Here is a 12,659-nt window from a genome sequence, read left to right as displayed (position 1 = left end):
CAAACACAGCAGCAATAGAGTGTTATTAGAGAAACTGAGTTAACTACCAGGAAAAAAAAGGGAAGTGAAAGTTGCCTCTAAGCAGAGGGCTAGATGTTGAAAAAGGACAAAGTGGAAACATTGCTTTTTATTCATTCATTTATTCATTCCACACACACTAACACGACCAGGCCTCGTCCTAGGCACCAAAGATACAGAAGAAAGCAAAACAGCCAAAAAACGGAGTTTACATTTAGGAAGGGGACACCACAAGTGAAATCCACCCTATGTTAGAGTGGCAAGTGCTACGAAAAAAAAATGCAGGCGAGAAGGATGGACTGGGGAGGGCATTACAATTTTACATAGATGAACCAGAGGGCAGCTAAGTGATATTTAAGAAGAGAAATGGGGGGCCTCCCTGGTGGCGCAAGGGGTGAAGCACCACACTGTGAAGCAACCCTCAGCCTCTGCAGCATGAGTTCCATCACTGGTCGGCAAGGGAGAGGCCCACATGGCACGGCAGACCTCTCCTGTCTTGTCCGCTGCTCCCCTCAGCAGTGTATTTCAGTTGTCTGCCTGTTCTGCAACCCACTCTGTCTCTGGTGGATCCTCCCACCCCCAGCATCTCTGGCCTGTACCCCAGCTCTTGTATGCATAAATAAATCTTTGAAAAGAAGAAGAAGAAGAAGAAGAAGAAAGGGGGGAAGCAAAAGCAGCCACAGCTGGGAGAAGAGCATATAAAGCAAAGAATAAACGCAAAGCCGTAGAGGCAGAACAGGCCACTGAGCAAGCGTTCTATGATCCCGAAGACCGGGTAAAGGAGGAGTCAGAGTCCTCAGTGGCTTTGGCAGGTTTTTTATTTAGATTACCAGGTACACAGCAGGCAGGGGTGCTGGGGGTGCCGGGAGGCTGGCAGGCCTCCCAGCCCCCAGCAGGTCTTCACTCTGGGCTCTTGGGCCTTCTCTCAGCTTCTGCTTCTCTTGCTTCTCTCTCAGCTTCTCTCTCGGCTTCTGCTGGCATCCCTGTGATGCTGCCCTTAAAAGCCCAGTCTCAGCCCAGGTGAATCCCATCTACCTCTGCCCACACCCTACTCCAGGCGCCCGCCATCAGGCATGCATTCAGGACCGCAAGGATCCACCATCTGTCCTGAGGGCGGGAGGGCAGAAAAGCCTGACATTTTTCCTTACCCTACAAACGCCCCTGTGGCAGGAGAGGTCCCATGGTTGGGAAATGAGACCTGTGCGGCTGGACTCTACAGTTAGCAGGGGGAGAGAGGTAGGAGGGGAGGCAGAGAGGTAGCTAGTGTTCAGGTCAGGGAGCACCTTGGGGGCCGCTGGTTGTACCTTCTGTGAGTAGTTGATCTTCTCCCCACGTGTTTCCCTAACTGGTTCACATTGTTAAAACCTGCTCTGGCGCTTGCAATCCCGACCGTAGGGCAGCTCTGCCCTCTGGTGGCCACCTAGTGCAGCGCCGTGGTGGCAAAGCTTTAATAATTCAATGTGCTCTCATCACCTTAATAGCCTGGATGCTATTCCAGCTTCCAATCTTTGGACTGTTTCATACCAAGTTCCGGCATTCAGCCAGCATCGAGCACACCCTGCACATCCCAGGCCCTGGGCCCAGGCTGTGAGCAGAACAAGGAAAAGTCACTGTTTCTGTGCTGCTGTTCTGGCTATCACCACACTGCCTTTTTCACCCGATGTCTTCAGGTTATTGTAACTGGTGTTGCCACATACTCTTTGTAAGAACTACTGCTGATGCCAGCCCCTCAGGTGAAAGTCCTCAGCTGAGTAGCTTCTTCAAATCAGAACAAGGCAGGGAACAAGCGTTTAGTCCCTGTCTTTGCAAGAGTGAGGGGAAGCTGCGAGAGAGCCTCCACATGCCCCCACCGGGCTTGAACGGTCCTGGGCTGGAGGCGTGCTTTGACTCCACAACTCCCACCTGCCAGGCATCCTTCTAGGGGCTGAGGGACAGCGGTGGGCAGAGCACTGTGCCCACTTGTGAGAAGGGGGCATGAGACACATCATCAAAAAATAACATCAATTTCATTGTTATACATGAAAGGGCAAAATAGCTGACCCCCCCCCCCGTCTGACTTAATCTGAGGGGTTCACTGCCCCAGGGAAACCTCTTTTAACCTCAGAACTCAGTAGCAGTCAAACAGGGCCCAGCAGTGGGGGGCAGGGATGGCGCCCTGAGCCCAGAGGCAGGGGACAAGGAAGGGTAGGGGCAGGGCCAGGGGATTTTGTCCTCCAGGCAATAGGAACCCACTGCAGGGTTTTGGGGGTTTTGTTTAAATATTTATTTTTTTATGCATATAAGAACTGGGGTGTAGGCCAGAGTCGCGGGGGTGAGGATGCGCCAGAGACAGAGTGGGGAGCAGAACAGGTGGATCGCCTGAAATGCGCTGCTGAGGGGAGCAGCGGGTGAGACAGGAGAGGTCTGCTGTGCCATGTGGGTAGCTCCCTGGCTGGCAGTGGCTATGGATAGCTTCATAATGCTGAGACCTCACGCCGAACCACCAGGGAGGCCCCAGTGTAGGGTTTTGAACAATGTTTTTGGGCAGGTCTGGCCTCTGAGAAAGGTGCCCTGTAACAAACATAACCACTTAGAAAACGTACTCAGAGAAGAGAGTCCATTTATAAAAGTAACAGAAAGATCCAACTATTTAGAGTGTCACTAATGGAGAAATAAGTAACCCACATCCTAAGAAAAGCTGTAAACTTTCCTGAGGGACAGAAGAGAGGATTTGAATTTGGAAAAACATATTTTTGTCTTGAGCAAGACAGTATTGTAAAAATGTGAAGTTTGCTTAAACTTACCAATATATTTGCCACAATTGTAATAAAAGCTCCTGACCACAGGGGCCTCCCTGGTGGCGCAAGGGATTAAGCACCGCACTATGAAGCAATCCGCAGCCTCTGCAGCACAAGTTCGATCCCCGGCCGGCCAGGGAGAAACCCATGCGGCGCAGCAGACCTCTCCTGACGCGCCCGCTGCTCCCCTCAGCAGTGTGCTTCGATAAGTCTGCCTGTTCTGTTCCCTGCTCTGTCTCTGGTGAATCCTCACCCCCCACACCTCTGGCCTGTACCCCAGCTCTTGTATGCATGAATAAGTAAATCTTTAAAAAAAAAAAAAAAGGATAAAAGTCCCTCATGGCAAAAATACATAGTCAAAAGGCAAAATGTCCAGTCATATGGGAGACATTGTGTTAATTTCCTTAACTACAAAGAACGCTTAGAACTCACTCAACTGAAGATCAAGGATGCAGTAGAAAGAACAGGCCAGAAGACACAGAGCAGAGGAGAGATCCGGGTGGGGGTGCACAGCTTGGCCTCTTACATTTTAAAATACAGATGAAAAGAAGTTACAGTTTTCCACCTGTCAGGTTGACAAAGGTATGGGCCAGTGGTGGGAAGGGGGAAGAGAAACAGACTGTGGAAAGCGGCACAGCCTGAATGAGAGATAACTGGGTGACAGAGATTGACACTTTAATTGCACGTCCCCATTAAGCCAGCAATTCCACTTCTAGGAATTGATTTCCCTGCAGCATTATTTATAAGAGCAGCAGGCTGGGAACAACAGGGCAGGATGCTGGCCTGTGAAGATATGAAAAGATCCCCAGCCTACACTTGGAAGCAACAATGCAAGGTGTGGAGGTCTAAATTGTTGGGGTTTTAAGGTTACATAATTTCCATATGTATAACTATACATTTATGTGCAATTACTGGCAGGCAGGAAAACACATACTTTGAAAAGGGTTGGAAGGATGTAGAAGAAATCTGGAAGAAGGCCTGGAGGTTGGGGATGGGGAGGAGGGGTCCATCTTTGACTTTTCACTTTCTAGCCTCCTTTACTTGACTTTTCGCCAGGAGCCTGGATTTCTTTGGTACTGGTATCAGAATGCGTCGCTGCCACAGATGCGGCTTTAAGTGCTGAGGCTGCTGCAGCGTGAATTGAACACAGGGGCTGCCGTGGCTGGTGCACAGTGGGCATCACACACATGACGGGGGCTGGGTGGTGGTGGCTGAAAAGACATGCGTGAATGCGGGATTTACTTAAAGGGCAACACTGACAGGAAGGAGGTGAGAATTGGGGGCTCCTGGAGTCAATCCTCAAACCCCCCTTTGTGTCCTACACACAAGTTCCATAAAGACAGACATGGGCCTCCCCAGTGGTGCAGCGGTTGAGCGCTGGGTTGCGAAGCTGCCCGCGGCCTCTGCAGCGCCGGTTCGATCCCCGGCTGCTCCCCGGCCACCGGAGGAGGGTCCCACAGGGCGCGCAGACCTCTCCTGCCGCCCGCTGCTCCCCTCAGCAGTGTGCTTTGGTCCTTCTGCCTGCTCTGCTCCCTGCTCTGGCTCTGGTGAATTCTCTCACCCTCCCGTGCTTCTGACTGTACCCAGTGCTTGCATAAATAAATAAATAAATAAATCGGGCCTCCCCGGTGGCGCAGCGGTTGAGCGCTGGGTTGTGAAGCTGCCCGCAGCCTCTGCAGCTCCGGTTCGATCCCTGGCTGCTCCCCGGCCACCGGAGGAGGGTCCCGCATGGCGCGCAGACCTCTCCTGCCGCCCGCTGCTCCCCTCAGCAGTGTACTTCGGTCCTTCTGCCTGCTCTGCTCCCCGTCTGGCTCTGGTGAATTCTCTCACCCTCCGCGCTTCTGACTGTACCCAGTGCTTGTATAAATAAATAAATAAATAAATAAGCAAATGAATAAATCTTTAAAAAAAAAAAATAATAATAAATAAATAAATAAATAAATAAATCTTAAAAAAAAAAAAAGACAGACAACACACCATGTCTGTTTTGTTCGCTGCTGGGCATAAACCCCAGGGACCCCCGGTGGCAGGCCTAAGCGGGGACCCCAGCACTGGCTCTAGGTGCTTAGGACCTGGCAGTTGGACACTTGCCATGGGCTGCTGCAAAGACAGGCGCACAGCAGAGGAGGGCCTCGGGATGACAGTGGGGTGACAGCAGGGTTCTGTACCCACTACCACACACCCTCTCAGGGACAGGCCTCAGCTCCAGGTGGGGGCCTGCCCAGGAGGCACCTGCTGCACAAGTATTTGCATGGACAGCACCGACCCCAGATCCAGAAGTGCCCCATTCCCCACTCTTGCGTCACCTCCCTCCTCCATCGCTCACAGCCCCCTCATCAGGGGCCAGCGTGGTGCCATCTCCTGGCTGGGCAGATGTGGGGCTCCAGGCAGGCTGCTCAGACTCCCTCCCTGCCTCCCTGAGTCCAGCTCCCACACCCTTTGCCCTGCCTTTGCCCTCACTGCTCACAGAAAGTCATCCTCTGGCCTCCCCTGCTGCTCCGCCCACCCCCCAGCCCTACCCCAGCCCTCAGCACCTGCAGGCCCCAGACCTACTGAGCAGGAAGACACAGATGTGTTCCAGAACCACCAGGGAGGTCAGGATGGCTTCCCAGAGGAGGTGACATCTGGGGTGGGCCTTGAAGCATGAAGGGGAACGTACTTCTGCCAGATAAGAAAGAGAGAAGGGTGTTCAGGCTGCAGGAGCTTCCCAGGGTGGGCCCGAGTGCCTGGGCGGGAGGACTGGAGGCAAAGCTCTAGAGAGTTAAAGCCGCACCCGCTGGGCCTGCAGGCGGGTGTTGGGATGCTCCCTCCCTCCACAACCCAGACGCCTCTCATAGGGGTTGCAGTTGCACCTGAGGGAGCTCACCTCTGCCCGGTGCCCGGCATACCCCAGGGCGTAGGTGCGCAGCGTCTGCTGACCTGAAGAGAGAGCCGTCTGCACCTGAGGTGATCACACAGCCATTCACAGAGGTCAGAACTCAGGGGACTGGCTGTTGAGCATGGCGCCTGCGGCTGCCTGTGAGGCCAAGGAGTGAAAGTCTGCCGGTCGCCCAGCATCTGAGCTCGCCATCACGCATCTCCTGCAGCCCCGCCCAGCCCCTCCCGCGCAGGGGCCTGTAGCTCACCAGACCCAGCCTGGGGGCGGGTTAGGGGCCGTGGGCCCGTCATGGTCGGGAAAATGCAACATGGGGGCCCCTGCCGGTGCGAGGGGCCGCTGCCGCCTGCCCTGGGACAGCCCCCCAGCAGCTCCCACGTACCTTTTTGTTAGATGTCGGGGTTCTGAGTCAGCTACCCCCCAGAGGAGGCTTTCAACTGCAAAGCGGGTGACTAGATTGAAATAAAACCACCGGGCAGAACACGGGGGATAAATTTATACTCAATAGAACATGCTAAAGAGGATCTACTCCGGCTAATAATTTATCCGCTGCTTGTTTGAAATTCAGGTTTAACTGGCCAGTCCTGAATTTCCTCTGCTGACCTTAACTGCAAAAACTGCAAAAAAAAAGAGAAAAGGTTAAGTATAATTTAAAAATTAAATGATTCAATGAAAACAAGACAATAAAATACTTAGAATAAAAATGTGCAACGCGTAACCTTTTAAGTATACAGTAGAACTGAGGTTCAGAATAAAAGAAAAGAAACCAGAGGGGGAGGCCGGGCCCTGCACCCCGCAGGCCCACAAGTCGCAGAGGCGTCGCCAGCCGGCCCTGCCGCCCCGCCCCGCCGGCCTCAGGCCTCCCCCGCGCCCCAGCACAGGGAAACCCAGCAGCGCAGAAAGCTCTGGAAGAGCTGCCCGCGGGCGCGCCTGGCTGCGCCTCCCGAGGTGGGGCCCTGTCACCCAGAGCCCTCCCCAGGGCGCCCGAGGGACGGGCCGCCCCGGTTGCTCAAGCGCCTTTTAACATAGTCCAGTGTGTTCTGGAATCGGCTTCCTCCCCTCTGAAAGGAGCGCCCCAAGACTGAGCCAACGCTGCTTTGTTTTCAGGAAAGTCCCGCGCCCCGCCTCGCCTCTCTGCGGCCGGCCGCTCCACCCCGGGAGAAGGTGTGGGCGCGCAGCCCCGGAGGCCCCGCGTGGCCGACCCCTGGGGCTCCTCCAGCTGCGCCCGCCCTTGCCTCGGCCTTCTGGGCTTCCTGGCCGGGTGACACTGTGGAGTAGAAGCCCCTGGAGGTTCCCTTGTTTTTTTTTTTCTCCTACAAATCTGAATGCCCAGGGCTCCCTGGTGGCGCAAGGGTTAAAGTCTAGCTACCCCCAGCCACTGGGGCAGGAGTGTGAGTTTGGTCAGGCCTGGGAGCTGACCCACGTGGCTGGGGAGACCCCGCACCTCTGGCCTACACCCCAGTTCCTGTATGCATAAATAAATCTTTAAAAAAAATCTGAATGCCCAATTTTCACTCACCTGGGAAAAAGCCAATCCTTACCTTAGAAAAGGCAATAAAAAAGATATATTAATGACACATAATATAGCTGTAAAACTGCAAATCCTTAGGCCCAGCAGCCCTCCCCACCCCCCATTGATCCTAATGAAATGTAGCTGAACAATGTAAGTGCTGTGTCCCCGTGTTCACAAGGCCGTCCTGACAGCAGCCAGAGCCCAGCAAAGGAGAACCTGGTACAGGATTTCCCACCTCACGCTTGGCATGCGAAGAGCCCTTAGGCCTCTAGTGCCCAGACTGGGAGATGTTCACAATGCTATTTCAATGAAAAATAGTTTAGGGGCTCCCTGGTGGCATAAGGGATTGAGCACAGCACTGTGAAGCTATCCCAAGCCTCTGCAGCACAAGTTCGATCCCTGGCCGGCCAGGGAGCTACCCACATGGCGCAGCAGACCTCTCCTGTCTCGCCCACTGCTCCCCTCAGCAGTGTATTTCAGTAAATCTGCCTGTTCTGCTCCCCGCTCTCTCTCTGGTGAATCTTCTTACTCCCGCCACCTCTGGCCTGTACCCCAGTTCTTGTATGCATAAATAAATAAATCTTTTAAAAAGAAAAGAAAAATAATTAACATGAAATGGTATGTGCGCATGGCTCCTTGAGAAAGTGTTTTTATTTGGCCTACAGATTGGCCTGCAGTTGTAGGAAATAAAGCACCTGTAGTTTCCCTCAATGGTTTCATTTTGCAAAACCAGTTTTATTAAACTCATGAGTGTGTTTCTATATAATTTTATCAGAATTGCTCTTTAAAGAACATGTGCATATATAGAAATGTTTTAAAGTGGTGGGATTTGAGAGATTTTTTTTTGAAGATTTATTTATTTATGCATATAACAACCGGGGTAGAGGCCAGAGGTATGGGGGGTGAGAGGATTCACCAGAGACAAAGTGGGGAACAGAACAGGCAGATTGACCAAAGTACACTGCTGAGGGGAGCAGCGGGCGAGTCAGGAGAGGTCTGCTGTGCCATGTGGGTCACCTCCCTGGCCAGGGATGGAACTCGTGCTGCAGAGGCTGAGGATAGCTTCATAATGCTGTGCTTAACCTCTAGCGCCACCAGGGAGGCCCTGAGAGATTTTCTTTTAAATGTTTCTCTTTAGGGCCTCCCCTGGTGGCGCAGCGGTTGAGTGCTGGGTTGAGAGGCTGCCCGCAACCTCTGCAGCACCAGTTCGATCCCCGGCCACTGGCGAGGGTCCCACCAAAAAAAAAAAAAAAAAAAAGTTTCCTTTTGTGTTGCTATGTTGTCTTACCAATCAAAAGAGGAGGAAGGTTAGACAAGAGAAAGCAGGTGAAGACAGCAGGGAGGCCCAGGGGGCAGGAGGTTGAGGTGCCCACCTAGCTGCCAGCCTTGGGCAAATCAAGGTACATCTTCTGAGCTGCAGTTCTCAGGGGTCAAGCGGGGCTCACTCCTCCTGCCCTACCTAACAGGGTCACCATGAAGTTGTGTTTTGGTCCCTCCAGGCCCTGAACAGTCTGTTCACCAGCCCCCTCAGAATATGAGCCCCTTAGGGAATCTCTGTGTCTCCCACGGCCTTCTTACCACTCAGCCCAGCCGCCACCAAAAAGGGACTGCTCTCCCGCTCCCATCTCTGCCAGGCGGGAGGCGTGACCAGGGCTTTCCCAAACGTTTCCAGCTGCAAAAGGCCTAAGTCTGGAATTGAACTTCAGGCTCAAAAACGAGTCTCATCTGGCAGTGGGAGGAGAACGGGATCTGTGAGGGAAGCGGCAAATAAACAGCACCCGCTGGGCCTCCCTCTACTGGTCCTGAGAAAGTCTGACTTGGGCTTTCTCTCCAGTGAGGCCCACCAAGGTCAGGGGCAGGGAGACGGCCTGGGCTCCTTCCCAGGTGTACCCTTTCAGATCTGCCCCGTGCCCCTGGTGCAAAAGTCCTCCTACCCTCTCCTCTCCAGCAAGGAGAAAATCTAGGGGCTGTTTCTGAAGGTGTTTCAACGCAAGGTGCTTTGTGTTTTAACTCTAGCTCGTGAAATGCCTGGTGGAGACATTCCCTAGAAGCACCCCTGACCTTCACCCTGGTTAGACTTGCTGTCCTGTGAGTCCGTGGTACCCCTCATTTTCTCCTCCTGATCCTTTGAGGCAGGGAATGGCAAACCTTTTCTACAAAGGGCCAGATGGTAAATACATCAACTTTTCATACAGTCTCTGTCATAGCCACAAAGAAAAAACCGAGTCAGAATGGATGATCCCATTCATTACATTTTATTTATGAATACTTGTTATGGGTTGTACTGTAGCCCCTCAAAAGATGGGCTGAGGGCCTCCCCGGTGGTGCAGGAGTTAAAGACACATTGCTATCAAGCTATCCCAGCTACTGCAGCATGAGTTCAATCCCTGGCCAGCCAGGGAGCAACCCACATGGCGCAGCAGACCTCTCCTGTCTCACCCGCTGCTCCCCTCAGCCTGTATTCCAGTCAGTCTGCCTCTTCTGCTCCCCACTCTCTCTGGTGAATCCTCTCACCACCCCCTCACCTCTGGCCTACTCCCCAGTTCTTGTATGTATAAATAAAAAATAAAATCTTTAAAAAAATTTTTTTAAAAGGGTTGAAACCCTAACCCCCAGTACCAGTGACTATGACCTTATTTAGAAATATGGTCTTTGCAGATACCAAGTTACGATGAGGTTATTCATGTGGGCCCAGATCCACATGCCCAGTGCCCTCATTGGAGGGGGATTGGACATAGCCACACAAAGGTCATTTGAAGACTGGAGGGAAAACAGCTGAGTGAAGATGAGCAGAGAGTAATGGGGGGCCACAAGCCAAAGAAACAGGAATACACACACACACACACACACACATACACACATGCATTGGAAGGGGCAGGGAAGTAGGATCCTCTCTAGAGGCTTCAAAGGGAACAGAGAGCTGCCACCGTCTTGATCTTGGCCTTCCAGCCCCCAGAACTGTGAGGCAATATACTTCCATTGCTCTGAGTCACCCAGTGAGTGGCAGCTTCATACAGCAGCTGTAGAAAAGTAATACAACACTGAAGATGGAATTTTACATCATGTTCACTATATCTTCTATCTTCTCCAGGCTTGCCTCTTCAATGCAGACGGCCTCTGGACCAGCATGGACACCAGCGGGAGATTGAGTGAGGAGCCAAGGCTGGTGCCTGGATTTGGAGCTTGGGACACAGCCTTTTCGAGTGGCCGTTGGGGGTAGAAGTATGGGAGAGAAACCCAGGAGCAAGAAGCCTTCCGCAGCTGGGCTCCTGAATGCCTGATGGCCTAGTCTATGTGCCCCTCTACGTAAGCAGCTTAGGTAGCCTGCTGGACCCTGCAGTCAAACCAGCTGCCATGGGACAGGACAGACCCAGCCCTAGACAGGTTCTCAAAGATTGTCTCCATCCAAGGAGAGACCTTATCTTTCCATCAGCCTTCCAAAGCTGGGCTTGTCCACAGGCTTCAGCCCCCCTTCTGCTGGGGCTTCCCATGGCCTGAGAGGCCCTTCCAGTCATGCCAATGGTGAGGCCTGGCCGAGTCCAGTGGGGTTCTTCTCAAGGTCAGGCTGGCTCCTCACCCCAGTGGTGCTGGTCCAACAGCACCCTGACATGGACAGAGGTCCACCACCCAGTTCCATAAAGAGGGGGTTAGGTGTCCTGACAGTGAAGCATGGCAGGTCCCAGCCTCATCTACAGAAAGCCTCAGCTCATAGGCAACACAATCCTTTTTATAAACAAACACACACACATTCATTCACATACATTTGAAAGTGTCTCGAGAGTTAGAATCTGTGTACATATATTTATACAAACACACATATGTACATGGAATAGAATATATACTATATATAAATAAAACTATACACATAAATATACTAAAATGTCAACAGCGGTGTTTCCAAAATAATTTTTTAAAAAGATTTATTTATGCATAGAAGAACTGGGGTACAGGCCAGAGGTGCAGGGGGGCGGCGGTGAGAGAATTCACCAGAGTGGGGAACAGGACAGGGAGATCAACTGAAATATACTTCTGAGGGGAGCAGCAGGTGAGTCAGGAGAGGTCACCTGCACCATGTTGGTTAGCTCCCTGGCCAGGGATCCAACTTGTGCTTCAGTGGCTATGGATAGCTTCGTAGGCTGCATCTTAACCCCTTGCGCCACCAAGGAGGCCCTCAAAAATAAATTTTTTAAATATAACTTAATTGAGGTAGAACGGACACAGAATAAACTGCACCTATTTTCAGATACAGTTTAATGAGTTTTGACAAAAATATACACCTATGTCACTGCCAGTTGGTGTGACACTGTTGTGCCTTTAATTTGTAATATTTTTAATTGAGTGGCCTGGTGTGACTTCAGTAACTGGAGAGAGAGAGAGAGAGAGAGAACCTGTTTCTGGTGTTGCACTCAGCATCCAGCAGAGGTCCAGCCCCTTAGACAGAGTGGACAGGGGACTTCATAACCACCAACCCTCAGGGTCCTGTTAAGACAGAACATTGACCCATTTTGTTGGAAATAAACCACAGCTCAGAGAGGTCACTCTGTGACTCAGAGGTCACACTGCCTGCAAGTGCATACCAAACCTTTGAGGAGGGAGCTGGGGGGCACCACAGGGACCCGAGGGAACCAGCTCAAGACCTGTGAAAGGCAGTGGGAGGGCAGGTCACTCAGGTAGTGTGCAGGAAAGTTTTGAAATTCTGCTGTTGCCACTATGCACCTGCTGCCACAGGGCAGGGGTAGAAAGGGAAGATATCCCATTTGTCAAATGGGATAACACCACCTAGCACAGAGGTCCTAAAGGTAGAATTAGTCAATACAGAGTGATTTCTGGTACCTACTGGATGCTCCATTCCTGTTAGTTATAACCATCATAATTACATATGCTTGTGTTCCAGAGCTGATCTGGGCCCTAGGGATACCGCAGCAACAGGAAAAGCCTTTGTTCTTTGAATCTTTCATTTTAATGAGGAAAACAAACAAAAAAGGCAAATAAAATAATAAGAATGTCAGAGGTTGGGCCTCCCCTGGTGGCACAGTGGTTGAGCGCTGGGCTGCGAAGCACCGGTTCAATTCTGGGCCACCGGTGAGGGTCCCACATGGCGTGCAGATCTCTCCTGCCACGCCCGCTGCTCCCCTCAGCAGTGTATTTCATCAGTCTGCCTGTTCTGTTCCCCGCTCTGGCTCTGGTGAATCCTCTCACCCCCTGCGCTTCTGACTGTACCCAGTGCTTGTATAAATAAATAAATAAATCTTTTCTTTTTTTTTAAAAAAAAAAAGAGAAGAATGTCAGAGGTTGATAGCTATGAAGATGATATAATAGAAGAGCGGACACAAGGCAACTTGAGACAGTCGGGGAGTGTTTCTCTGAACCGAGACCTGAATGACGGGAAACAGGCAGAGCAGGGAAGTGATGAGTAAACTTTCCACGGGCACAACATGTGCAAAGGCCCCGTGGCAGGGAAGAGCGTGCAGGGGGG

At 52.0% G+C, this 12,659-nt stretch overlaps 1 long non-coding RNA gene across 1 annotated transcript; it reads right to left on the bottom strand.

The window, feature by feature from the left end:
* Positions 1-3,126: 3,126 nt before the first annotated feature.
* Positions 3,127-6,344, bottom strand: LOC119258706 (uncharacterized). Its single transcript, XR_005128289.2, has 4 exons — positions 6,053-6,344; positions 5,662-5,811; positions 5,349-5,456; positions 3,127-4,006 (listed from the first exon to the last, which is right to left on the bottom strand). It is a non-coding gene; the product is annotated as an uncharacterized LOC119258706 (long non-coding RNA).
* Between the last annotated feature and the right edge of the window lie 6,315 nt (positions 6,345-12,659).

This window comes from Talpa occidentalis, unplaced genomic scaffold (genome assembly GCF_014898055.3).
Source record: "Talpa occidentalis isolate TD23 unplaced genomic scaffold, MPIMG_talOcc4v2.1 talOcc4.5, whole genome shotgun sequence".
Lineage (NCBI taxonomy): Eukaryota > Metazoa > Chordata > Mammalia > Eulipotyphla > Talpidae > Talpa > Talpa occidentalis.
Note: the sequence above shows the minus strand (reverse complement) of the source record. Positions and strands in the feature narration are given on the sequence as shown.